Genomic DNA, 6,211 nt, shown 5'->3' on the forward strand with positions numbered 1-6,211 from the left:
TTATTATTATTATTATTATTATTATTATTATTATTATTATTATTATTATTATTATTATTATTATTATTATTATTATTATTATTATTATTATTATTATTATTATTATTATTATTATTATTATTATTATTATTATTATTATTATTATTATTATTATTACTTATTATTATTATTATTATTATTATTATTATTATTGTTATTATTATTATTATTGTTATTATTATTGCTATTATTATCATTATCATTATCACTATTATCATCATTATCATTATCATTATCATCGTTATCATTGTCCAAAATCATTATCAACAATATCAAAATGTAGTGCTAGTATTGATAGCATTAGTGAAGTGGTAGTAGTGTAGTACTGAAGATTGATCACAGGTAAAATTGGCAAGTATTTGATATGTGTCATGTTTACATTTCTATGTACATATATATATGTGTGTGTGTGTCCGTCAATCAGTCAGTCTGTCTGTCTGTTTGTGTCTGTATTTATATATCTAACATATATCAGCTAGCATTGCTACATAAAATCTCGTTCAATCAGCTTTTTGTAATGTTTTAATTTGAAAAATTACTTCTACAAACCGTTAAACAATGTACAATTTTTTTAATAATTGTTCTAATATTTTTTGTAAAAATTTAATTAAATTTCAAGAATATGCTTTTAAGATGAATGCATAAATCTGATAATGATTAATTATTATCGTAAATAAATTAAGTTCTTGACCAATCAAATGATTGGTCATTGTCTTCTGACTCATTCTGATTGGTTAACTAACTGGAGTTAATTAATTTTAGTCGATTTTATTGCCTAATTAATTGTCATTATTATTATTATTATTTTTATTATTATCATTATTATAATTATAATTATAAATGAACTGGTTGACCAGTTAGATGATTGGTCACTGTCTTTTAACTCATTCTAATTGGCTAATTCACTCATTACCTGAGTAATTGGTTAAATAATTGGTTGACTTATTGGTTGGCTGCTAGTAAAACTTATTGTTTAACTGAATGATTAATTCATTGGATTATTAACTATCATCGATTAACTTTCGTGGATTAATTAACCGGCTAATTGTGCTAATGGTTTCATAAATTAGGGGCTAATTAATTTATAAACTAATTAATTTTCGTGCAAATTAAAAATTACAGTTAAAACTACAGTAATAAATACAAATAGTTTTTTTTTTCAACTTTCATTAATCCAATTTTCATTGATTGATTAAATACTAAAATTAACTCTTTTTTGTTTTGTAGTACATAAAATTTGCTTATTTGCTTATTTGTTCTCTTTTTAACTAACATTGTCAATTCACCAAAAAGGTTAATTAATTACTTATGTCCTAATTATCATTCAGTAAACATAATTTAAAAAATAAAAATTAGAACTAAACTTTAAATTTGTATTTAAATTATGGTTAATAATTCAAAATTTGATGGAGAGGATAATCAACAATAATTGTCACCAAAAATCGGACTACTACCTTATTTACCTCAACCACACTTTTCCCCACCTCCCCCATCTGTCTTGTCCCTTAAACTGATACATTTATTTCCTAATGCAACATAGATCTGTCAACCTAAAAATTGTTACCTGTTTCTCCTTTCTCTCTCTCTCTCTCTCTCTCTCTCTTTCTTGTTCATGCAGAAAAAAGTTATCGGTTTTTAAATTTATATTTCATCATCATCCAGTTTTTCATAATTTATTTCATCGTCTAAAATTTTATTAAAAATTATAAAAATAAAATTCCGGCTCATAGAATTTGTTGCTTGAAGATTAAAATGAATTCAAATGAAATGCTTATATTTAATGAGAGATAATAATTCGAACAATTTGATGATATATATATATATTTTCTAATAAACAAGTTTTCTCATTTATAAAAATTTCAAATTTTCAATTAACATTCTTTGCATATTTTTAAAATTAATTATCTGCAGGTTACAATTTATTCCACTGATAACATTTGAATTAATGAAATTTTCATATAAATATATCATTTATAAGCCTTATTTATCCAATTGATAATTAATCAATCAAATTTTATATTTTAAATTATCAAATTATTTAATCGTAATTTATATTCGCAATTTTTTTTTATATTTTTAAAAATTTTTTAGCCTTTATAAAATTCAAAAATTTTCGAATTAACATTCGTGCATATTATCATTTGAATATATCATTGACATTTGAATTATCAATGTTATCGTTTCAATAAATCATTTATAAACTATATTTGTTCAAGTGATAATTTATTGATCAAAATTTACATTTCAAATTATCAACTTATTTGATCATAATTAATAATAATTCTTTACTTTTATATGCCAATCCCTCTATAAAATCTAAAATTTTAAATTAACATTTCTTGCATATTCTTAAAATTAATCATTTAAATAAATTACTTGTAAGCTATAACTGATAATAATTTATTAATCAAATTCTGCATTTCAAATTATTGATTTGTTTAATCATAATTATATTGGCACTTATTGTTGAAAAATTTTTAAAAAGAAATTAAGAAATAGAAATTAAAATGAAAGGTTATTTTTAATTTACCTGTAACATTTCATATATTTTGCAACGGATCAATGAATGAAATGATATTTAATCAATCTTTTCCTTTTCCTTTTCTTTCCGGAATTAAATAAAATCCTTTCAATCATTGACATCCCAAATTTCCGGAAGTTTTAAAATGCAAAATTTGATAGAAATTAATTCATTTGAAAATAAACAATTCATTATTGCTACGATCGATTGGGTGCTTACGAATAAACACTTGAATAGAATGTCATTTTCAGAAATTCGTATATATATCTATGATTCATCATCATTACTTATCGTATAAATTTGCATATCAAGAATATTTGTTTGGTCAAATAGATGTAAACATAATGATCCCGATCAGATTACTTATCGGAGTCATCATTAATATTCCAAATCATAATTATTCATCAACCGCATCCCTAATCTATTCATAAACATGATTTATTATTAGTTTATGATTAAAAATTCTATTAACCAATGGAAAGTTTTATAAATTAAATTAGTTTTATTAATTATGCAAAACTTCGTCTTTTTAATTTTGGTAAATTTAAATAAATTATTTAATTAAAAATTTTAATTTCCTAATTTTTTTTTTTTTTTGGAAACTTTTTGTTACATTGTTATCAATTATTATTAAGCCAAAATTTTCAATTTAATGGTAATATTTCATAACTGTAATTTACAGTTTTTATCGTGATTAATTCAAATAATTAGAGTTTATATGATTAAAAAATTTTGTTATTCATCAAAAATTTTCATAATTTAAATTGAATTTATTAAATATACAAAAATTTTTTCCACTTATTTTAGTAAATTCAAATAAGTGAGGGGATTAAAAGTTTTGATTTTCCAATTTTTTTTCTTTTAATCCAAACAAATTTGTCTCATAAGTGGTGAATGCATCCAGCATTAAAGTAAGTTGAATTTTTACATTTTAAATAAATTTGATTTATTTTGCGAGAAAAGAAACATTTGATCAATTCAGTATTTGCGCAACATTTTTTCATTTATTTTATAGCATACTGTAGTCATTTTGATTGAATAATATTATTTTAGCAAGTTTTTTTTTTTTTTCTCTTCATAAAAGCAGTAATTATATATTGAAAATTACAGATTATCATATATTTCAATAGCTATAAATGCTATTTTAAATCCATAAAAATTTCCTATTATACTTTTCACTAACATTATTTTTGCTATTTATTAAATAAATATAACTTTATATTAGTCATCATCTTTTTTCATATTAATTATCATATCTTTCATTTGTTATCACTATCAATTTATTGATAATATTTGTTAATTGGTAATACTATCTTTTTCGAGCATAATTATTTTTTATTTGATTTTCGTACCATTAATTGAATATCATCAATTAAATGAAATATTTAATTACTTACATCATATTTAGTTACTCCTTATTCAATATTCAAAAGATTATTTCCATTTTTTTAAATTAAAATTTATCAAAAAGTATCCTAAATATATTAGTTAAAAATTTACATTAATTAACGTTTTCTTTTTAAAAATATTTTCGTTTTTTTTTTGTATTTCCTTTTTTTTACGAATTGTTAATAAAAATTGGATATTTTATTCATCCATATTCAAAAAAGATCAATTTACATGTAATCAGTAATTCTTATTTTTATTTTTAAACAATTTTATATTATTTCATTTCGTTCCTTCTTTTACATCTCTTTTATGCACTATTTTTTGAAATTTTAATTGAGCAAATTTAAATTAATTGCAAAAATTACAAATTAAAAAGTTATTCATCAGTTTGAAATTTAATGTACTTTATTGTCGATTCAAAAAAAAATCGGAAAAAATTTCCAATATTTAAAATATATTTGCAGACAAGGAATTAAAAAAAACGATACATTTGAAAAAATGAAAATTATCATTTCCGAGTATTTAAATTAAAATTTTATTTGCATAAGAATAACAAATAACTGATAATACATTAAAGATGCCTTTTTCATTTTTGATAATTTTGTATCGATCAAAAATATTTTGGCATAATAATTCATTAAATTAACAATGATAAAAAGTTTCGCCTATCATTTACATTTTATTTCTTTCTTTCTTCTTATCATAGATTTTTATCAATGAATCAATTAAATGGACAATTGGGATGAATTAATTAACATAAATGATAACTCATCCGTATTAATTAATTAATAATTGTTTTGGAATAATTGAAATGCATGTTTGTTCAATATACTATAACAATTAAATCGATTAATTAAATTTAATTAATATTTGAATGTGAATATTTAATAAATGTATGAATGCATAAAAATTGATTAGTTTTCGTTTTTTTTTTTGTCCCTATCAAAAATTGCAACGTATTGTTAATTCTTTTGACCTAAATTCTTTCGCTTCTTTTTATTTATCAAATATAACAACTATCTATTTTGTTTGCCAATAAAATTTAGTATTTTTATGGGAAATACCGGGAAAACGGGAGGAATGATTAAATAGCAGGGTTAAAAAAAAAGAAAAAAATAAAAAAAAATGATAAAAAAAGTATATCAAATGATACAAACTATAAAATTTTTTAATAAATTTCTTTTATCATTTTACAGTTTTACTTTTAATTAATCAATTTTTGATAAAATAATTTTTTGTAATAAATTTTTTTTTCTTAAAATAAAAAAACAAAAGAAGTATGTATATATGCAATTTTTTTCCACTTTTTTTTTTGCTTTAATATTCTATTTGTATTATTTACAATATAGCATTTTTTATACTTTGGCTAATTAGCGCTAAGTGGTTGTAATTAGTCTTAATTAGCATAATTAGCTATGCTAGATAAGATTAATTATTTGCATACAAATATTCTTCGACATATCAAGAAAAGTATAATATGTTACACCCTTTTTGCTATTATCAGCACTAATATCGTTCCAATATGAAAATAATGAGGTAATGTTTTTTTTTTTGTGGTAATACTCAATGACCTTGATCAACCCTTGACCTTCAAGTACCGTTTATATTCATTTATTTATTAGGTCAATAAAAGGTCAATGAAACTCAATCCATTTTTATTGTACAGCATTGGTTGCTATGCAACCAAACCACATATAGTTTACAACTGTTCTTTCAGTCTATTTATTTATTGCCAAATTATCCGAAATATGTTGAACGATAAAGATTGTCTTTAAAAAGTTATCATATCATATTGTGATAAACTATCAACATATTCCTATTTGTTTACTTCATTGTTTATTGATCCATCTGTTTGTTATTTACAATCGACAATTAATGTGATACACTTTTAATACATGCATATTGTTTGTTTGGTATCCATTTACTTTATTTATTTATTTATCTATTTGTTCATTTGTTTATTTGTTTATTTGTTTATTTATTGTTTACAACAAATAATAGCTGTAATACACTTTTAATATGTACTTATATTTATTTATTTCATTCGTTTCATATTGTTTTAGTTTATTTCATTTATTAACTTTTTGTTGTTTATAACAAATAATAGTGAAATACGCTTTTAATCAATATTCATATTTACATATTTATTTGTTTGTTTAATATCGATTTTACCTTATTTGTTTATTCATTCATTTATTGTTTACAAAAAATAACCGTTATGTTCTTTTAATATATATTCATATTTTGCTTATTTCTTTGTTC

Source organism: Loa loa (assembly GCF_000183805.2).
Source record: "Loa loa unplaced genomic scaffold supercont3.484, whole genome shotgun sequence".
NCBI classification, from domain to species: domain Eukaryota; kingdom Metazoa; phylum Nematoda; class Chromadorea; order Rhabditida; family Onchocercidae; genus Loa; species Loa loa.